The sequence below is a fragment of the Helianthus annuus genome, chromosome 15, assembly GCF_002127325.2.
Source record: "Helianthus annuus cultivar XRQ/B chromosome 15, HanXRQr2.0-SUNRISE, whole genome shotgun sequence".
In the NCBI taxonomy this organism is placed as follows: domain Eukaryota; kingdom Viridiplantae; phylum Streptophyta; class Magnoliopsida; order Asterales; family Asteraceae; genus Helianthus; species Helianthus annuus.
In genome coordinates, this window is record NC_035447.2 from 72,013,566 (window position 1) to 72,037,630 (window position 24,065).

Here is a 24,065-nt window from a genome sequence, read left to right on the forward strand (position 1 = left end):
AGTACTGTCCTCCATCTTCACCAGTGGTTGTCACGTGGGCAGTACATAGTGTCAGACTTTTTGTAACGGCTGCCACGTCAGCATTCACTCTCTCTCCTATAAAACTCCCTACTCACCATTCAAACAGGGTTTTACTGTCGAATTGAATTCATAAAAATTCTCTTCTTAAAGCAGTTTTTCTTTCCATCTCTCACAAAATTTCTTCGATCAATCGTTTCAAAAATGACAAAATCGAAGTCGTCTGCAAAACCCTCATCAAAATCATCGAAAACAGCCTCTCAAAAGGCAACTACTACTGAACTTCCATTCAAAAAATCTCACAATCTCCTGGGTCTTCTCACAAACCCAGGAACCACAGATGTTTTCGATTCCATTATCACCATCATGGCAAAATCAAAGTACAAAACTTTGCTCACCGCCGACGCACCCATCTACTTGGCAACCCAAAGGGAGTTTTGGAAGAATGCAACCCTTGAAAAACAAGGAGACATTGTCACTACAATCAAATCTTCCATAAAGGGTAAAGCTGTCCACATTACACCACAATCCATCTCCGAAGTCTTTCAACTCGATGACCAGGCAGGTAAAACTTCCTTCACCAAAAACGAGTTGCACATTGACTTCATTGAAAGAGGGTATGAAGCCACAATGATGACGAAATTAACTTTAGAAAAAGGTTATTTTCCCCCTGCACCAAGATTTTTATTTCATACCCTCCTAGTATGTGTTTCAAACAAAACCACTTCTTTCAATGAGATCCCTATAAAGATTCAAATCTGGGATATGCGATTCTTCAAGAAGAAAATTATAACTATTCTCAGGAAATCTTTAAAGATTTGGTTAATAATGTTGAAAGCAAATCATTTTTACTGTTTCCAAGGTTTTTAAGCTATTATTTTCAAAAGAAATTCAGTAAGGATGATTTGCTTCTAATAAACCAAGGTGAAATAACTGCAATAAACTGTCTAACATCTGAAACATTTTCACGTATGTTAGCACCTTGCAAAACACAAGCAGGGGTACCTGAGCAGACTTTAGCAGCTACCACTGCTCCTCAGGTATCTGCTGCTGAGCCTACTGCTCTAGGTGATCAAAGCAGCAGAACAACTGTTTTGAAACCCACACCTACCAAACCAAAAAGGCCATCCAAAAAGAAAAATCAACAACCCTCCAAACCAATCAAAAAGGTAACTCTGGCAGATGAGATACCAGAGTTAATGCCTGTGACAACACAAATGTCACTAGAAACCACTGCTGCTTCTTCCTCACGGCAGTTGGTACAAATATCTCAACCCATAACCATAACTCCTCCTGCTTCTTCACAAAAAGGACAGGTTATACACAAAGGGCCACCACATCATGATGCTCTGGATATACTTGTCTCCATCATCCACAGCTCAATGCCCGGAGCAATTCCGCCTTCTAAACCCACCATCACATCCTCAATTCCACCAAAAACACAACTACTGTTGGATGCAATTGACTTGAACCAGGCACTATCCAGTCCTTCTCAATCACCTGTCAATGAGAATATACCTCAACAAATGACTGAGCCTGCTGTATCATCTATTGCTAACCCACCAACAAAACCTGAGGAGGTTACACCCATTGAGTTACAAGTAACTCTTTGTGGTAATCCAAGTGAAGCAGCCACTACAACTGTTGAACCTACAGGTTTACAGTTGGGCAGCGGTTTCATTAATAAGACTTCCTTGGAGGCAATTCCTTACATAGCACCTCTGCCAACCACCAGTGGATTTATATATCCAACTGGCATCATCAAAAGTTTGTCAAGTGTTGAAGGAAGAAGACCCCAGTACCAAGAAAAGGGGGCATCAGTGGTTAGTGTTTGGAATAAATTCCCTACATCTGCCACTGATAAAACCACTGTTAGTGGGAAATCAGATGATCCCATTAAATTGGGTGATGATTTAAAGTACCAGAAATTGACGGATCATGTTGAGAAACTTGATAACTCTGTTGCAGAGCTCAAAACTATGCTCCAGCAGTTGTTACAGGTACAAAAGGTACAATCCACTGCTGTTCCACCTCAAGCACCTGCTCTACAACAAGCACCTGCTACACATGAGCTCTGGAATCTCTTTCAACCTTATCTCCATCATCAGGCACAACTGGCAGATCAACAACATGCAAAACATGTTCAACAACTGAGAAATGCTATGGAGTCTAGGTTCAAAGACACTCAGGCTGATCTAAAGGCTCTCAAAACTCAGATCCTGCACACCACTGGCACTGCTCCTCCACCAGTATTCTTCATTGATCAACTCCCTGAAGATAATGCCAAAAAGGGGGAGAAACTTCAAGAATGGAGAAGAAAGGGAATAACTGATGGTCTTTACCTTGCACCAGAAAATTCAAATATGACCAAGCAGATCCCTTTGCCAGATGGTAGTAAGAAAATTGATGAGACTACAAATGCACTTGCAGAAGCACTTGCTTGTGTAAAAAGGGATAGAGAGGCCAAAAAGAAAGCCAAGGTGGATTATCCAGATCAGGGTACTTCAGGGTCAAGAGATGATGAAAATCTTTTTGATGAAAAGAAGAAGCCTACTAGAAAAGTAAGGCTACCCAAATCCATTCCGGTCAGGCGTTCAAAGTCTGTTCAAAAACCACCTCCCAAAACAGGTGTTGTAACATCTGTTGTATCAACTGCTGTTGGTACCTCAGTAGTTTCAACATCTGCCCTCACTTCAACACACACCACCTCAACACACACTTCATCTACTGCTTTACCACCATCACCACCAAAATCACAATCACCTCCTGTCAAAAGGCAGAAGACAGCAGATGTTAAAACATCTGTTGTAAAGACAACAGTGGTTGGAACACCAGTTGTTTCAACAGCTGTTAGTCTATCACAAACCACTGCCACTACAACCATCTTTCCATCCAAAAACATCATCAGTCCCTCCTCAAATAAAGAGGAGGAAGCTAACTCCTAAAGATGATGTCACTTCACCATCCCAAACATCTTCAAAACCTTTAGCTCTTGTCAATATACCAAAACCAGTTCCACTTTCTTCTGTTCCAATGCACAAACCTTTACCTCCTGCAGGTGTTCAATTTCCTCTTGAACTAGAAGCTGTCAGAGAAGAGATAAAATCCTTCTATACCGAGGATGACCCTGCCAAAAGGAGTTTGCCCTCAATCAAAGGATATCCATGGCCCAAAAAAATTGATGAATATTTGAAGATAAAGGCCAAACAAGCAGAGGATATCTCACAAAGAAACTCACAAGGGAAATCTGACAAAGAAGTTTCCAGATACTACCAATATCTGCTTACACAAGTCAATTCCCTAGAACGTTTTGCAAAGAATGTTAGTCAACAAATTTCTGAAAGAGCTGCTGAAACTCTGAAGAAAGACTACATTGAAAGCATCGTGTTTTACAAGAAATACAAAGGAGAGAGACACATGTACAAAGAGTGGACTGTCCCTGAGCTTGAAGCTGAAGCAGCTAGAATTCAAGATATGATAAAAAGGAAAGTCACTCACACTCCTCCGGATTGGGCAAGGTTTAAAAAGAATGTACCTGAAAAGCAGTTGGAACTAAAAAGAATGAAAGAAGAATTGGTTGTTGCTGATTTTGGCACCAAAAGACAAGTAGCTAGATGGAAGGAAGATTTGGTCAGGTCAACCTACAAAAGGTTGGAGGAATTAAGGAAGAAAGATCCTAAAATCCCTCAAAAAACCTGACTACCCTGAAGCAGCGGTTTCAAAAGGACCATCAAAGCTGCGAATCAGGAGATCCACTGCTCCAGCTGGTACTGCCTTTTACAAAAGAAGGAGTCAAAGCCAGCTAGGTGCTGAAACAGTTCAAGAAATTCTTACTGGCAATGCTGTTGTAAAAGAAGGCCTGTTAAGAACGTTAAAAGAAGAACTTGAACAAGAAAATTCTACTACCACTGCTCAGCCAGTGATGAATCGGCCAGCCTCTCCAAATACTTCTGCAAATAAGCATCTCCCAAGAAACCCACCAGGCTCAAAAATACAAAAGTGGGCAACTGACAAACAGACCCGCATATTGACTTTGCTCAGGTCTGGTGGAGAAGTGAAGATAATATCAAGGGAACAAGCTCTTGGCCTGAGTCTTGAAGATTTGCAGGATCTCCTTGATCTTCCACTTAGCAGGGATGATGAAGATACAGATGCCCTTAACTTTGAATTGCAATTTAAAGGCCAGATAAGGGAGCTGTTGATGAGGCAATAAAATATCCACAATAATGAAGAGTTTTGGCATTATCTGTTCCAGGGGAGATTGTTGGGATTGAACCCTATAAGAGGAACAGATAATGTAAAGCCAAAACTGGATCAGCTCAGTGGATTCAGAATAAGCAGATGCTGATATACATATCTCTCCCCTTGAAAGTGATTACAACAACTGATGACCTCCTATCAGCTGATCTTACTAACTGCTGACCAATAACTGCTGCTCAATTAAAGATCTGATGAAGACTCAAGTCCTGCTGATTCAATCTACTGCCTTGAGTCAAGCACTGCTGATCCGGATAAGTGTTGCTGGGTTCACAGCAGTAGAAGGTTGCAGCAGTAGTTCTAAAGTCTGTTTGTAATAGAATGTATTAGCAGTAGTTCAATAGAAGCAGTGTCTGTATAGATCAGAGGTTAGAGTTTGTTAGGAGGTTAGATGTCACTTTCATGGTGATGTCAGCTAAAGATGCTCAGTAGTTTGCAAGTGCTTATAAATTGTACAGTACTTTGTACTGTTCTATTAGCTCTTCACATCATTCGTCTTCTTTGCACGAACAAACTGCTGAGCTCTGGCTGAGGGGGAGTTTGCATTCATTCATCATCATTGTAATCGTAATTGAAATAAATTCAATCATTCGGTTCTTTGTGTAAAGATGTTTGATTAAAAGTATTACTCTCATTTGATTGTATACAAAGTTTGTGTTCATCTTAATTTCCGCTGCACACTCGTTCATCTCCATCTTATTTTACAAACAAAAATACAATCAAAAGGAAACTCAGATCCAACAGGAGGTGGAAACGGGCAGAAACTTGGTTGTTTTAACTATGGTGACATTGGACACTTTAAGAGAAACTGCCTGGAATTGAACCAAGCACGGGGAAGAGTCTTTAACATCGAGGCGAGGGAAGCGCGCCAGGATCCCAATGTTGTTACTGGTACGTTCCCTATAAACCAACGCTTTGCATCTGTTTTATATTATACTGGTGCTGATTATAGCTTCGTGTCGTTAGAATTTAAGAATGTACTTGGGTTAGCCGCTAGTAAATTAGATATCCCGTACTCAATCGAATTGGCGAATGGAAAGTTAGTAGAAGCCAATGAAGTGGTCAGAGGTTGTGTAATCGAGTTGGGAGAGCGTGAGTTTACCTTGGATCTACTATCGGTCAAGTTGGGAAGCTTCGACGTGGTAGTAAGAATGGATTGGTTGTCAAGCAACAAGGCTGAGATTATCTGCCACGAAAAGATCATTCGCATCCCAACCGAAGATGGTGAAACAATTGTAGTTCATGGGGAGAAGCGAGATACGCCTTTAAGAGTCATCAGCTTCCTGAAAGCCCGTAAGTGTTTACAGAAGGGATGTGCTGCCTTCCTGGCACACATTGTAGATAAGAGAGCTGCTGAGCCAAAGATCGAAGACATCCCTGTCGTAAGGGAGTATCCGGAAGTCTTCCTAGAGGACTTGCCAGGATTGCCACCCCAGAGGCAAGTGGAGTTCCGCATTGACTTATTTCCAGGCGCTGCGCCTGTGGCTAAGGCACCATATCGACTTGCCCCGTCAGAGATGCAGGAATTGTCGACACAACTTCAAGAGTTGTTAGACAAGGGATTCATCAGACCAAGATTTTCACCTTGGGGAGCTCCGGTCCTATTTGTCAAGAAGAAAGACGGTAGTTTTCGTATATGCATTGACTACCGGGAGTTGAACAAGTTAACTATCAAGAATAGATATCCTCTACCAAGGATTGATGATCTATTTGACCAGCTGCAAGGTTCAAGCTTTCACTGTAAGATCGATCTGCGATCAGGTTACCATCAGCTAAGGATACAAGAGGAAAGTATTCCGAAAACAGCCTTTAGGACTCGTTATGGACATTACGAGTTCCTAGTTATGCCGTTTGGGTTGACAAATGCACCTGCAGTTTTTATGGATTTAATGAACCGAGTCTGCAAGCCGTATCTCGACAAGTTCGTGATTGTGTTTATCGATGATATTTTGATTTATTCAAAGACGAAGAATGAACACGAACAACATTTAAGAGCTATTCTGGAGTTGCTGAAGAAGGAACAGTTGTATGCCAATTTCTCAAAGTGCGAATTTTGGTTGCGCGAAGTCCAATTCCTTGGACATGTGGTGAATGGAGATGGGATTCATGTGGACCCCACAAAGACTGAAGCGATAAAGAATTGGGAGACCCCAAAGACGCCAACCAAGATTCGACAGTTCTTGGGTTTGGCTGGCTACTATCGAAGGTTCATTGAGGATTTTTCGAAGATCGCTCAACCACTGACACTCCTCACGCAGAAAGATATGAAGTTTGATTGGGGAATCAAACAGGAGGAAGCGTTTCAGTTGTTAAAAGACAAGCTCTGCAATGCGTCAATCTTAGCACTACCAGAGGGTACAGAAGATTTTGTGGTATATTGTGACGCCTCGCGTCAAGGATTGGGTTGCGTGTTGATGCAGCGCCAGATAGCTTACGCATCACGCCAATTGAAAGTACATGAAAAGAACTATACCACACATGACTTGGAGCTAGGCGCAGTGATATTTGCATTGAAGATCTGGAGACATTATCTATATGGTACGAAATGTACAATCTTCACAGATCATAAGAGTCTGCAGCACATATTCGACCAGAAAGAGCTGAATATGAGACAAAGACGTTGGGTCGAGTTGTTGAACGATTACGACTGCGAGATCAAGTACCATCCAGGGAAGGCGAATGTGGTCGCCGATGCCCTAAGTCGAAAAGAAAGGATCAAGCCCATAAGGGTTAGGGCTATGGAGATGATTATCCAAACAGATCTTTCACTATGCATTTGTGCCGCGTAGAAAGAAGCTTTGAAAGAAAGACACATCGAAGAGGAATATCTCCGTGGGATGGAGAAGCAGTTGGCACCAAACGAGGAGGGAACGTTATGTTTTATGAAAAGGATTTTGGTTCCTCTGTTTGGTGGTTTGAGAAAAGTTATTTTTGATGAGGCACACAAATCATGGTACTCTATCCATCCAGGAGCGGATAAGATGTACCAAGATCTTAAAGATTATTATTAGTGGCCTAGGATGTTGCTATTTACGTTAGTAAGTGTTTGACGTGCGCCAAAGTAAGAGCGGAATACCAGAAGCCTTCAGGACTTCTGCAACAACCTGAGATTCCCAAGTGGAAATGGGAACAAATTTCCATGGATTTTATAACGAAGTTGCCAAGAACGCCAAGAGGTCATGACACTATTTGGGTAATAGTGGACCGATTAACGAAATCTTCGCACTTCTTACCCATCAGAGAGAAAGACAACATGAGCAAATTAGCTGAAATTTACACGAGAGAAATCGTTACACGTCATGGAGTGCCTCTCTCGATCATCTCTGATAGAGACGGAAGGTTTGTGTCAAGGATTTGGCAGTCTTTCCAAGAAGCTTTTGGCTCGCAATTGAATCTAAGCACTGCATTTCACCCACAGACCGATGGACAAAGTGAACAGACTATTCAGACATTGGAGGATATGCTGAGAGCATGTGTTATGGATTTGGGTGGTAGCTGGGATAAACATTTACCATTGGTCGAGTTTTCATACAACAACAGCTACCACACCAGTATTGGTGCCGCGCCATTTGAAGCTCTGTACGGACGCAAGTGCAGATCACTGCTTTGTTGGTCTCATGCAGGTGATAAACAATTGATTGGTCCCGATGTGGTCCAGGAAACCACAGATAAGATTGCACAGATCCGAGATCGCATCAAGGCGGCTCGTGATCGACAAAAATGCTATGCGGACCGAAGAAGGAAACCTCTAGAGTTTGAGGTAGGTGATATGGTATTATTAAAGGTATCACCCTGGAAGGGTGTGGCACGCTTCGGGAAGCGTGGAAAGTTGAATCCGCGTTATATTGGTCCATTCAAGATTCTGGAAAGAATTGGGTTAGTAGCATACAAGTTGGATTTACCTGCTGAGCTGAACGGTGTTCACGATACATTTCATGTATCAAATCTGAAAAAGAGTCCAATGCAAGATACTGTTGTCATTCCCGCAGACGAGATTCATATTGACGACACACTCCATTTTGTTGAAGAACCCATTGAGGTTACGAATTGGAAGGTGAACAAAACCCGCCGGAGCAGTGTCAAACTCGTCAAGGTTCGTTGGAATGCAAGACATGGTCCAGAATACACCTGGGAGCGTGAGGACCGAATGAAAGAAAAGCACCCCCACTTATTTCCCAAGACCCCTGCAACTAGAAGCAGAACCTAAAATTTCGGGATGAAATTTTTCAAACGGGGGGAGAATGTGACAACCCTCACCAAATCAGGTATACGTACGAATTAATTAATATTTAATTAATGCTTAATTACTGTGCTTGCTTACAATTGTGGTTAAACTGCTACTTGAATTCTGATACATACTTATACATGCATCATACTTTATTAACTGTCACTCCATTATTTACATACAAACTATAGTGACAAACTTGATGCACAATAGCACAGTAGCACAATGAACGGATAACCCAGTAAACGTGCTGACATAGCCAGCACCAGACAGGCAATGTCTCTAAGGCCAGTATGAGCCGGGAATAGATCACTACACTAGTAGGGAGTGTAGAGAGGTGAGGATTGTAGAACTGCGTCACTAGGTATTAGCTATAGTGACCGGATGTGCCTAAAACATGTTTTAAACACAAAATTCTGCACTTTAATACAAAATTCAGCATTTAAGCTAACTTGTAAAGTGCAAAAACATGGGAAAATAATACTAGACACTTTCCAAAGTGTCGGGAATTTATTGTGTCACTAAAAATAATATTAAAGACACTTTAAATGCTTATTAAGCACTTTAACGGATCAGTATCCAACCGAACAACCGGACTTTACCCGGGACATAAAGATATTGTCAATGACACTGTTTTTCCTTTTCTGAGTCAGTTAGGGTCCCCGAATACCCTAACACCCGTTATAACACACTACACACTAGTAACTAATTAATCACCTAACTAAACTCACTGGTTACTAACCATATGGTTCAAATCAAACCATAACCCCCCCCCCTTCAACCGAATCGGTCCCCAAGGAGACACACCCTTACACACTTGATTATTTTATTTGGACATGCTTAATATCTTGGGAGCACAATATCTAATGGTTAATTAAGATGAATGGTCTATAAATGTAACCATTAGATCAAGCCCTCATTTACACCAACACTTCAAGAATTAGCTCTCTCTCCTTTCCCACTCTTTGAAGTCGGCCGAACCCACACACCCACCCATCATCACTTTCAAACTTCGATCTTGCAATTTCACATACATACAAGTGTGCTAGAGTTCATACGAGGAGGCTTGGTGCTTACGGAATCACAAGGACCTCTCTACATCGCTTTTATCCACCTAGTTTTCGCTTTGATTCTTCCCTAGCCTTGAGCTAGTTGTAAGTGATTCTAAACACCTCTTGATCTTGTCTAAGGTGGTTAATAAGAAATTTAACAGATAAAAATCGAGAACACTAAAGATCAAAGCTAAAAGTCTTGTAAGAATGATAAACTTGTTGGTTAAAGAGAAAAATAATGGTGTAAAACTCATGAATCTTGTTTAGTTATGGTTATTTTATGTTGTTGATTGCTAGTAGTGGAATGGATCGTCATCAAACCACGCTAGATCATGTTCATGGAGCATGAACTAGCATTATGTTAAGTAGGAAAGTTACAAGATGACGAACCCTTTCATACATAAACATGAACTTGTGTAAAAATAGTTTTTCTTGTAAAATGGAGTTCTAAACTAGTAGATCTAAGGATCTACAAGTGGTATTTCGAAGAACCAAGTGTAAGATGCAAACCACGTTTAAAAGCCGTATCTTTCATAGAATAAAAACATTTTGTGAACAAACAAATGTGTAAACACTTGTGGGACAAAAGGTTTTAACAAAGAAATATTTTCGTAATTTATGACTAAGAAGATGTTAAGTTACATTTTCTTTAAAGATAAGATTTCCAAGAAACAAATTTTATTTTTAGAAATAGAAAGATCTACTAGAAATATTGGAAGGTTACTACATACTTTTACACAACTTACAAGTTCATGTGTTTGCAATTTATGCATATTTTTTACTAGTTTGATGTTTTGATATTGAATATTGATGGCTGAAAATTGATTGATTGAGTTGTTAAAAGAAAATGATACGCTTGTAAGCGTGGCCACCTCCAGTTACAGATGAAACTCTACAGATGAAACTCTGGCGAAATTTTATCAGAAATATAACACCTGGAAAATATTTTTATAACAAGTGTTATGAATATATTTTTAACTTATTTTTCCAAATAAAGTTCGTCATGATTTTTATTACAAAATAACCAAGTGTCGGAGGTGGATTTTCATAAATAAAACTTGATAAAGAAATATTTAGAATATATATTTCATAGAAAAATGCTTGTGCGATTTTATGATTATTTTGTGAACTACATAAATATTATTTTAGAGTAAAAATAATATTACTGGAATACACTGAACAATAACGACTCCAAAATAATAATAACACCCTCACAATAAATATTTAAGTTACATCGGTATTATTATTACCACACGAACCATAAAATGTAACTTATGTATTTTCAGAAAATACTCTTAAATGCGTATTTTGATAAAAGTATTATTTTGGAAAATTGTATGGAATAAAATATAATATTTTTGGGAAAAATATTTATATTTTGGAAGTAGAATATTTTAGACAAATAAAATAAAATATATTTTATTAAGTGAGACATAATAATATATTCTTGGAATTATACAAACCCACATGTATTAAAGCCCCCATCCTTGGGAAGGAATATGATTAATAAATAATTACGAAGTGTAAATAAGAAATAGTTGTCTAACTATTTCCCAAAAACGTTAAACCTTAAGCCAAGGCACGACCGTCCATCTAATAGAAGTTAGTACGTGTAGGTCGTCACGCAGCAGGTTGACTGGGAGATTACTATTTCGAGACGCACTTCAGTGAGTTCATGTCCCCCTTTTCTCTTAACTGTTTTCAGTTTTTATACTTCGAGGGTGAAATACATGTTACTATGATTACGAATACTTTTTTACATGGTATGGTTAGCATAAGGAGGGTTACTACTTAGATCATGTGAGTGGGTAGGCGGGAACTGGAGGCCATTAATCCTCATTGTAGGACCGAGGGTCATTAGCAGTAGATCTATCTGGGTATAGCGAGCCCAGCCCCTGGCCCAACAGAACGGACATCGGGGTGACTTGGTACCCGACGCAAAAATCTGCTAGGTTTGAGTCTTCCTACTGCACTTCACACATATCAATGGCCTTGCAAACCATTGGTGATCTCTTTATTTCCTTACTTGCTACATACCAGGGTTTTTATACTTACAAAGGTTTTACATACTCACTACACATGAACTCGCTCAACATTTTTGTTGATTTTTCCAACTTACATGTATTTCAGGGAATTAGGGATCTGGCGAGGTATGCTACGTTTTCACGCTGCGTAAGAGTTATGAGGTCATCCAAGTTTAGGGGATGTGGCTTTTACCTGGACGAGTCACAGTCCTTAAACTGCGTCTGTTTCATGGTTATGGTTATGTCTTATGAACAATGTTTTTATTTTGTCTTGTTGTAATTTCGTTGCATGTGTCAACGTTTTAAAAACAATGTTGTGGTACTTTTATTTTAAAACTTAAATCAATGGATGATCTGCATGGTTTTACTTTCATACAGCTTTGTTGTGATTAAGCTATGGTATTAAGAAGTCACACCAAATTAACCCACGCTTCCGCAAAGCCAGGGTGTGACAGGCTCTCCCCCTTTTTTAGAGAATAAGTTGTTCGGGTGCGAAATCCCAAGGAGGATTTTTTTTCAGATATCAAATCCCAGGGACGGGGGTATTTCCCCGTTCTTAGACGGAACTTCACCAATACTTCATCCCGTAGCAGGGTGCATTTCTATTCATTCAAGAGACTTCTGAAATACTTAATCCCACGGGAGGGGATACCCTCCTTTTCTTGGGAGAAACTTGTTCCTGTTCGTGGAAGGAAATTTTGTAATACTTAATCTCATAGAATGAGATATCTCCCTATTATTGGAAGGAACTTTTTTCAAGTCTTAATTCAATGACAGGAACACGTTCCTGTTCGTTGAAGAGACTTCTGAGACACCTAATCACATAGGATGGGATATATCTTCATTTTTTCGAAAGTGACTTCTTCAAGACTTAATCCCCATGGATATGTTCTTCTTCAAGGGAGGAACTTCTGAGATATTTGATCCCATAGGATGGGATAGTCTTTTCTTCTTGAAAGGGATGCGTTCATGTTTAAGAAAGAAACTTTTGAAATATCAAATCGCGTAGGAGAGAATACCTTCCTATTCTTGGAAAGAGTTTTTTCGAGACTGAATCCCGAGGGAGGGATATGTTCCTGTTTACGGGAGAAACTTCTAGGATGCTTGATCCCAGAGAATGGGATATTCTTCTCTTTTTTGGAAGGAACTTTTCCTGGAGTTGATTCTGTGGAAAGGATACACTCCTGTTCTTAGAAGGGACTGCTGAGGTAACTTATCTCACAGAAGTAGGGCTTTTCTTGTTGATGGAAGTAACTTCCAAAATGCTTTAGCCTTTAGGAGAGGATATCATTTTGTTCAAACAGACGACGCTCTCTTGAGCACGAAAGACCATAGAAGGACTTCACTTTCCCTTAAAACGAAGATATACCTGTGAAGGCTTCCCTTCCTTTCTTTTTCCCTGTGGAATCTTTGGATAAGGGAGCTTATGGAAGAACGTACTTCCATCTAAAGTATAGAATATAAGTATTGGGAACTTATCTTGTGGATTTTTTTTCTTCATGGAAGAAACTGAATTAGCGGCTCGCAGAGGGGGGTTCTTCCATCCTGAGGGAAGGAACTAGATCTCTTGCCCAGGTTCTTTCCTTCTCCCAGGGAGAGATTAATAATGCAGTCCAAGGTTTCTTCTTCCTTCAAGGAAGGAGCGTCCAAGTTTTTCCTTAAGAGCTAATAATGTAGTCCAATGATTCTTTCTTCTTCAGGGGAGGAGCCAAATACGCAACCCATGTTTTTCATTGCTTCAAGTGAGGGATTAATAATGTAGTCCACGGATTCTTTTCCCTTCTAGGAAGGAGCCAAATACACAGCCTAGACTTTTCCTTTCTTCAAGTGGAGGATGAATAATGTAGTCCACATATTCTTTTTCCTTCGGGGAAGGCGCCAAATACGTTGCCCAGGCTTTTCCTTTCTTCAAGTGGAGGATGAGTAATGTAGTTCACGGATTCTTTTTCTTCAGTGAAGGAGCCAAATACGCTGCCCAGGTTTTTCCTTTCTTCAAATGGAGGATGAATAATGTAGTCCACGGATTCTTTTTTCTTCAAGGAAGGAGCCAAATACGCTGCCCAGGCTTTTCCTTTCTTTAAGGGAGGAACTAGTAAAGCAGTCCATGCCCCCCTCATTCCTTTTTAAGGAGAAACTTATAAAGTAGCTCACAAACAGAGATTCTTCTTCCCCTGACGAAGGAACTAAATATGCAGCCTAAGCTTTTCCTTTCTTCAAGCACCCCACCGGAGGAGATGTACTTCTTCCTTTAAAATAAGATATAAGTATCAATGTTTCTTCATAAAAGAAGTCTTCATTTGTATGAGCTTTTGGAAGGACATTCTTCTTCTTCTTCTTCTTCTTCTTCTTCTTTTTTCTTTATTGTAGTGGTCTTCGATCATGAGAACTCATGGAAGGGGTTTAATCCCTTCTTGAGGAGGCAATATAAAAAGAGAGATCCTGTCTTTTATACAAATCTTCAATATAGAACCCAATGGTGTTATACCATGCTAGCTTCCCAGTTCAGTATTGTCAAGCGTAGTTGGTAATACTGAACTTATAAAATAAGTTGTCCTTTAGCCTAACCGTCTAGACAATCAGTTGTGATTCTTGTTGAACGAGAATAACCACAGGTTAGCAAAAAAACTCGGGTGACCTATGTCCGCGAGAAATATAGAGCCCATATTTCTGATCAACCACTTAATATGAGAAGTCGATAAATGTTAATAGATGTCGTGTAATGATGGTGTTGAAGCATACCTGTCCTAATGCAATGTCGCATAAAGGTTTTTCTTGCTTTCACTAATGTTGTGTCACTTTCCTCCTAGTTGAAGCTGTATCCTTGTTTAAGGATGTTTAAGGTGGTCACTGTTCTTCGGTACCTTTTCAAAGATCATGCCTTGTTTCTCGGGTGCACGTCATCCGGTCCAATATTAGCTTTTGTCGACCTATCCTGTAAGTCGTAACTAATAGCTTCTTGTGTTGTTCATGTTCATGGTTCAATAATTGCCACAAAATCACTTTCAAATGGTAAGTCATACCAAGGATTAATTTCTTTATGTGTTAAACAAGTTACATTGTGTGTACAAGCACTTGTGCCTCATATTTTATTTTGTGAAAACTTATGACAATCATATCATTAATGGAGGTAGCCTACGTACCCTAACAAGGTTGTAATGGGAACAATAAATTTGTGTCTAGAAGTAGCGCATGACGCAAGACTTCGAAGAAGGGCCTTGCGTAAGTGTTTTGTGGTAGAATCTAGAAAAGGACCTTGCGGAAGGGTTCAGGTAGGGGCCTGTGAAAGGGACCTGTGGTAGGGACCTTGTGAAGGGACCTGTGGAAGGGACCCTGTGAAAGGACCTGAGGAAGGACCTGGTGGAAGGGCCTGGTGGAAGGACATGAGGGAGGGACCTCTGGAAGGACCTTGAGGAAGGACATGGGGGAAAGGCCTGTGGAAGGGACCCTGTGAAAGGAACTGATGAAGGGACCTCTTGAAGGACCTTGAGGAAGGACCTGGTGGAAGGGCCTGTGGAAGGGACCCTGTGAAAGGACCTGAGGAAGGGCCTGGTGGAAGGGCCTGGTGGAAGGACCTGAGGGAGGGACCTCTAGAAGGACCTTGAGGAAGGACCTGGTGGAAGTGCATGTGGAAGGGACCTTTTGAAAGGACCTGAGGGAGGGACCTCTGGAAAGACCTGGTGGAAGGGCCTGTGGAAGGGACCCTGTGAAAGGACCTGAGGAAGGACTTAAGGGAGGGACCTCTAGAAGGACCTGGTGGAAGTGCCTGTGGAAGGGACCCTGTGAAAGGACCTGAGGGAGGGACCTCTGGAAGGACCTTGAGTAAGGACCTGGTGGAAGGGCCTGTGGAAAGGACCCTGTGAAAGGACCTGAGGAAGGACCTGTTGGAAGGGTCTGGGTGGAATAATAATGGTGTAAATGAGTAGGTGGAAACCAAGTTTGTAGTAGCTTTATGAGTGTCCAGAAAGTCAAAGTACTTATTCTTTCATAAGAAAGTCTTATTGATAAGAATAAAATATTAATACTTTTTTTTCAAAAGTAAGGTCATATCACCAGCTCATAGTTGTCAATACTTTGTAGTTTATGAGTTGTATTATGCTTGTACATTAAGTATCGACAATTGTACAGTGTCATTATTACTATTTTCTTTTTCAATATCTCTATTTATATTTTTTCAAGAAAGATGGTAGCCAATTCAAGTGCTTCTATCACGAAAGTCTCTTTGACTTTTCACAAAAAGTGTACATCTTATCTTGTCACTATAATGAATATTTATTGCCAAAGTAAATAATAATCAACTTACCATGTTAGCACTCACTATGCATTATAACACTGTACATGGCGGTTTGTACAAACTGTGAGTGATGTCATTCCGTTCAAGATCTAGCTCAGATCTAAGGAATTTCAGGTGCTTTTACAGCGAATCTTGACAAATCTAGACTTTTTCATACTAAAACTCATGTTTTCTCCATCTTTTCTTAAGACTTTACTTGAAACGGTGGAATCCGGACAAACAGACTGTAGACTTAATGATTAGTCTAGAGTCGGCTTGGAAATGGATTGTTGCCGGAGAAGATGACCAAAGTACGGATTCTGACATGAACATCATCAAAAACAGACAACTGTTCAGAGGGGGTGATTCCCATCCAATCAGACCGGCTGAACATTGATGTGTTTACCATTGTCTCAAGACGTACCGTGTCGTCACCGTCAAACCAGAAACTTAGAAACTTTACAAATTGCAAAGCAGAACAAGTCATGATGATCGAATGGCAATTCGATCGGATTGCCGTCCGATCGAACGGCCATCCGATCGAAGTGACATGTGCCTTGAAACCTTTCAACACTTAGAAAATTTTTCAGAAACTTGAAACTTTGGAAACCTCCATGATCGAATGGCAACCCGATCGAACTGTCGTCCGATCGGATGACAATCGATCGGAGTGACCAGGGTTGAACACTTGGCATGGAAGTTGAACTTTTGGAAATCTAAACCTGGGATCGAATGACCATTCCATCGAATAGCCATCCGTACGTATGACCATCCGATCGGATGGCAAGCCGTCCCCCACTCACATAAGCCCTCCCAATCGAATGGCAATCCGATCGGACTGCCGTCCGATCGAACAGCCTTCCGATCAAGATGACTGATCTGACACTTGCATGAATCTCGCTATCCTGCTCGACACTTATCTGTTGTAATCTAGTCAGGCTAAACCTAAAGAGCTCCCTTTGATCCAATAATAGTTAATCTGTTAAGCAATCACTGTGAGTATACTCGATCCCTTTTGGTTTTAAACTTTGGGATGCAACATGTATTCTATTAACTATGAAACTTGAAACTTTTGGAATCTAAACTCTATCCTATGTGTATGTGAAACTTGTGATTCTTGATTCTTGATTCTTTTTGCTATGTAAACGTTTAATCCAGAGTGTATAGTTCCGCCTTGACAATAGTAGCGCTATAGGAAGATGCACCTCCCCATTAATCTCGGGGGTATTGTTAGGAGGATTCTAGTTTTCCTTGAGCCTTGCGAAAACACCAAAGCATCGGGACACTTGGGCTATCACTTGGACTACGAACACTAGCATGGCTGAAACTATTTTGATATCATTTACATGATGGATATGAGTCTTTTAAATCTACTATTCTACTTACTCAAACTTGTATACCCGCCATTGCTTTTTGTACTGACTTTATTTTAATACATGTTGAAGGCTGATAGGATGCTGTGAATCAAGAAATTGCTAGGATGCTGCTTAGAAACACATCTTAGTAAAATTTAGAAACTTTGAAACTATTTTGATGAGTTGTACTTAATATTTATGTTTGGTTGTGAATGCTATTAGACAATGTTTGAATCAATCTAATTTATATCGAAATATCTAGTGTTGTGGAATCTCATGAGCAATCTGAACGCTTAGTGCCGCACCCCGATATTTCCGCCATCAGTTGGGTGTGACAGATTGTTATCAGTGCTATAACTATAGGGAATTGGGATAAGTAGGAATACTTGCCCTAGTCTATAGTTCTAGGAATCTTGACTCTTATCTGTTGTTTAAAAATTATGCATTCTACCGTATCTGCTTCCTAGCAGCACATTTCCCTGCTAAACTTACATGCCTTTCCTGAGGCTGACATAATATACACTCGATACTTTGAAAACACTGTTAATCAGAGTTTGTAGTTTAGCACGAGATTTGCCCCCAAGACAAGAGTGACATCCAAACCTTGATGGGAAATCTCCTTATTATACTCTAGTAGGTTTTATCCATTGATAAGTACCGACGCTATTAGGGTACAATGTTGTCAAGTTAGAGGTGAAACTCAGACCTTGATAACTAGTCCCACTCTTTGGTTTTAATGTCTCGCCAAAGTCTCGAAACCACCAATCAATTATGAAAGTGAAATGACCAAAAGGACGAATATCGTAGGCCTAACATCGATGACGTATTTGTCTAAGTAAGTCAGGACGCGTTGCCTCAATTCGAAAGGTGTTCGAATCACTTTGGTTAGTCACCGTTCCTCTATCAGGAACAATCCTATGTTTTATGAGCCTATCTTTTATGTTATATCTATTTTTATGTGTGGTTTTAAACTTGATTCTTCGTTTATTTTGAGCCTTTTTACGCTGTTCGCACGTATGTCCGCAATCTAAAACACCAATTCTAATCTCAGAATCCAACTAAATTTATGAATCTTTGTTCATGATGTTAATCTATGAGGGAATCTTGATCAACTATGATACTATGTGAAACTATATGATGAATCTATGTGTTATTATGGTTGTGAAACACTAAACGGAACATGGCATAGAAATACGAGACAGAAGTGACGTGTCTGAAACATGGTGGATACGCCGCTGGTACTTCCTATATATAAGTGTTTAGGCATGTTACCAACTTTCGTACCACGTGCCATGCGAAGCTTAGTGTTTGGCAGACCGGTGATGAGAAGGTTGAAATCTAAGCTATTGGAAACTACTTGTGTAATCTATGTGGAATCTACGTGTAATCTATGTACACTCTATCATAATCTATGTGTAATCTATATGTGTGTCAAAGGAGGAAAAAAATACGAAACGTAGCCTAGCGCCGAAGACGAGGCGAAAGTGGCATGTCCGAAACATGGTGGATACGCCGCTGGTACTTCCTATATATAAGTGTTTCTGGCATGTTACCAAACCTTCGTACCACACGCTAAGTGAAGTTCATAGTTTTGTGGACTCGGGTTGAAGTTGTTGAAACTACTGGGTTAATCCATGTTATTGAATCTACTTGGTTAATCTATGTGAAATCTATGTGAGATGTGATGGAATCCAATGTTATGATTAACGAAGCATGACACCGATGACGAGACGAACGTGGCATGATTGAAGCATGGTGGATACGCCGCTGGTACTTCCTATATATAAGTGCTTCCGTTATGTTGCCGAACTTTCGTAGCACGTGCCATCCGGGATTTCGTTGTTTTGTGATGAGGTTGTTAACTCTAACCTATGCGAATCTATTGGAATCTACGTGAATCTATGTGAATCTATTGTAATCCATTGGAATCTATTGGGTTAATCTACGTGTGTATAATGATGATGATGATGATGATGATGATGATGAGTGTGTTATCGTGTTTGGCAATTGCGACACGTAACATGACACCGAGTACGAGGCAGAAACGATGTGCCCGAAGCATGGTGGATACGCCGCTGGTACTTCCTATATATACGCGTTTCTGACATGTTGCAAAATTTCGTACAACGTGCCATGCGAAGGTCATGGGTTTGGAGTGTTGAATCTAATCGGAATCTATGTGAAACTTGTTGGAATTCTAAATCTGTAATCCATGTGAATCTTGTTGAATCTTGAGTCTTTAATCTATCATGTGTGAATCTATACTGTGAGACCTTGTGAAACTAGACTTATACGATCCTCTTGTTGGATCTTTAGACGTCTTCTCGTAAGCTATCCGACACGCTCAAGAGATCCAGGGAGAAGTCTCAGAAAAAGATGATGTCCTTCATGGCCGACCAGATCGCTCGAGTCGTGCCAAAGATCGTCTCTAAGATCCAAGGATCAAACACTCCTCCATCCTCTGTGGACTCGAAAGCCGAGAAGCTAAAGCCTACAAAGTTCAACTACAAACATTTCATCTCTTGCAACCCTAAGCCTTTCACGGGCAGTGATGGGGTGACCGCTATGCTCGAGTGGTTTGACAGGATCGAGGTTACCTTCATTAACAGTGAATTCCCTGAACACTTAAAGACTAGGAGTGCAACGGGAATGTTTCAAGGCAGAGCCTTGGAGTGGTGGTCAAATGAGAGAAACATCAGTTCAAATGATGAAGCCGATGCTCTTCCGTGGGCTGAGGTGCGAGAATTAATGATGCTTGAATTCTGCCCTCCCCATGAACAACTGAAGCTTGAAGAAGAATTTTGGCACTTGAAACAGATTGGTGATGATAATCTGGCTTATACTACCCGTTTCAAGCAGCTCAACTTGATCGTTCCTCACTTGGTTTCTACTCCTAAGCGTTTGATAACCAAGTACATCAATGGTCTACCTCCTGCTATGCGCGATTCTATTGAAGTAGCCCAGCTCGAAACTATTGAGGAAGTTTACCGTCTTGCAGCTAGTCTCGACAACAGCCGCGTTCGTGATAAGCAGTTTGCTAACCCTGCTCCTTCTAAGTCTGCACACCAAGTTACTCAGCAGCCAAGTGGCAGCAAGAAAAAGAAGAGGAAGTCTCAGGGTTCAAAAAAGGGCCTTCTATTAAACAAGATGTATCTATGACCTTGAACAAAGCAACTCTCACAACACTAAACGGCAGGTAGCATGTTAGCAACCCTCTAGAAAGACCTAAGCTGCCATCAGAACATTTTAAAACCCCTAGAATATATTCATTGGGGTACAAGACAACTATCGATTTTGGAAAGAAAACAAAAAGTAAATAATGTGTTTTCTTGAGCGTGTGCCAAACAAACACGAATAAGATATCATCTATTAACAACTTCCTGAAGCTACAAATCTATTATAGCCTTTATGTAATAAATGTTATTTAGTGTGTTTGTAAAAGATTTCAATTGTTATTATTTTTTTTAAATTTGTTTGTGGTGTATGACTCCTAAACAGAGCCGGCCCTGAATGAGGGCGGGGAGGACAACCGAACAGGACCCGTGATTTCGTAGGGCACGTAATTTTTTTAAAAAAATCCGATATTATATATGTAAAAAAAATTTTAATAGGGTATAACCAAAAAAATATTAACATAGGCCCACTTAAAAAAATCATATTGTTTAAACTATTAGCCCATTAGGTTAATGAGCCCAATACCCAAATATTTTCTAAAAACTACATAATAGAAAAAAAGAATTTTGGGCGGCCCTAAGTAGGGCTGTCCAAACTGTTCGGCGCTCGAAGATCGTTCGACGATCGTTCGAAAAACCTCGGAAATTTTCTCGTTCGATTCCTTGCTCGGTTAAAACCGAGCCGAGCAGCTCGGTTCGGTTTAAAAACGAGCCGAGCACGAGCATAGGTACGCTCGCTTGTTGCTCGTTCGGTTTCGATCGAATTTATTTTTATTATTATATATATTATATTTATTAAATATAAACATTTGACGTATTTTTTGTATATATCCCTAATTTGGTTCTTATTTTGTAGAATATTATTCTGTCGGAGGTTTATCACAGTTTGATTTTTTTTTCTAGTTTTGATAATTTTGGTACCTTTGAATTTGTTTTTAATGGACGTATTGAATTACTTAAGTGTTTATTTACAACCATGAATTTTGGTGAATAAATGGCGGTGTAGGAATCCTAAATAAAACTGAGCAAAAGCGAACCGAACCGAACCGAACGGCTCGGTTTTAAACCAAACCGAGCACGCGCATAAGATTTCCGCTCGATTTCCTAAATCCGAACCGAACCGCGCAGCTCGGTTTCAAACCGAACCGAGCGGCTCGGTTTCAAACCGAACCGAGCACGAGCATACCTCCGTTTGGTTCGGTTCGGCTCATGAACACCCCTAGCCCTAAAGGCACGTTTTTTCGAGCTCGAACAGGGTACATGAATTCTCAGGGCCGGCCCTGGTTCAGGATGCAATGCTATTGCTCCTGCTGCAAACCCTGCTCCTGCTGCTGCGGTTCAGAACCCTGCTGCTCCTGAAATCAAGAGCAGTACACGGAGCCTCACCCCAAGTGTACCACTTGCAACTTTCATCATCCTGCTAACTCTGTATGTCGTCTGTGCACCAACTGCAATCGCTATGGTCACACAACTCCTTATTGTCGTCAAGCTAATCCTGCCCAACCTGCTCAGCAAGCCCCAGCTCAGGCAGCCTTACCAACTCTTCCAGCTCCTCAGCAGAATCCTAAGCCAATCAATGTTGTTCGTGCATGTTACAAGTATGGAGATACTACTCACCTCCGCAATCAATGCCCTAAGCTGAACCAGGACTAGTAGCCAGCCGCTCGTGGACGAGCGTTCAATCTTAACGCTAATCAGGCTCGTAATGACAATAACGTCGTTAATGGTACGTTTCTTGTGAATAACCTTTACGCTTCATTCTATTTGATACTGTTGCTGACAGAAGCTTTGTGTCCGTAGAATTTGAATCTTTGTTAAACTGTGCATGCTCTATGTTACCTAAGTCATTTTCGGTGGAGATTGCCGATGGGAAGTCTATTCTAGTTGATTCTATTCTCTGTGGTTGTTCTTTGACTCTTAACGACCACGTGTTTACTGTTGATCTAATACCCGTGCAACTGGGTAGTTTTGATATCATTATCGGCATGGATTGGTTGCGTAAGAATCATGCCGAGATTGCTTGTCACGAGAAGTTTGTTCGTCTACCTCTTCCGTCTGGTGATATTTTGCACATCTATAGGGACCGACCTTCAAAAGGACTGAAGTTGATGTCATGCACTCAAGCAAACAGATGCTTACGTAAACAGAACTTTGCCTTCTTGGCCCACGTGGTGGAACAAAAGGGCAAGGGGAAGAACATAGGTGACGTTCCAGTAGTGTGTGATTTCCCTGATGTCTTTCCTGGAGATCTTCCTGGTCTTCCTCCTCCTAGATCTGTTGATTTTCATATTGATCTCATACCTGGCGCGACTCCTGTCGCCAAGGCTCCTTACTGACTTGCACCTTCCGAGATGCAAGAACTACATAGTCAACTTTAAGAATTACTTGACAAGGGATTCATTCGTCCAAGTACCTCTCCGTGGGGTGCTCATGTACTATTCATCAAGAAGAAAGATGGTTCGTTTCGTATGTGTATCGACTACCGTGAACTTAATAAGCTTACCGCTAAGAATCGTTATCCTCTTCCTCGTATTGATGATCTATTCAACCAACTACAAAGCGCGTCCTATTTCTCGAAGATTGACCTTCGTTCTGGTTATCATCAGCTTCGTGTACTCGAAGATGATGTACCCAAAACCGCTTTTCGTACTCGTTATGGACACTACGAGTTCGTGGTCATGCCTTTTGGATTGACCAACGCACCCGCTGTGTTCATGATCTTATGAATCGTGTTTGTAAACCTTATCTTGATCGTTTTGTGATAGTCTTCATTGATGATATTCTCAGTTACTCAAAATCTAAAGCTGATCATGCTCGTCATTTACGCTTGATGCTTGAACTCCTACGTGGTGAACGTTTGTATGTTAAATTCTCTAAGTGTGAGTTTTGGATTAACGAAGTGCAATTTCTTGGTCATGTCGTTAGAAAGCAAGGTATTCATGTTGACCCTTCTAAGATCGAAGCGGTGAAGAATTGGAGTACGCCTAAGTCTGCATCTGAGATTCGTTCCTTCCTAGGATTGGCGGGTTATTACCGTCGATTCATCGCGGAATTTTCTAAGATCGCCGTTCCTCTCACTTCGTTGACTAAAAAAGAGAGACCTTTTGCTTGGGGTCCCAAACAAGAGGAATCTTTTCAGACTCTTAAGACCCTTTTGTGTAACGCTCCTGTTCTTACTCTCCCCGACGGGAATGACGATTTCGTGGTATATTGTGATGCCTCGAACCGTGGCTTGGGTTGTGTGCTCATGTAATGGGACAAGGTTATTGCTTATGCCTCTCGTTAACTCAAGATACATGATAAAAACTATACTACTCACGATCTGGAGCTTGGTGCAGTTGTGTTTGCGTTAAAAATCTGGCGACACTTCCTATATGGTACTAAGTGTGTGGTTTTCACCAAGCATAAGAGCCTCCAACATATCTTTGACCAAAAGGAACTGAACATGCGACAGAGGCGTTGGGTGGAATTGCTTAACGACTACCACTACGAAATTCGCTATCATCCTGGCAAGGCGAATGTAGTAACCGACGCTCTTAGTCGTAAAACTCATGTTAATGCTATTCGCATCTCTAGTGATCTCCATGCGTGTATTCGTGAAGCTCAATATTCGTCAGCTAACGAAGCGAGTCTATTTGTGGAAACTCGTGGTGAAACTGTGGATCAACTCGAAACTAAGTCTGATGGACTT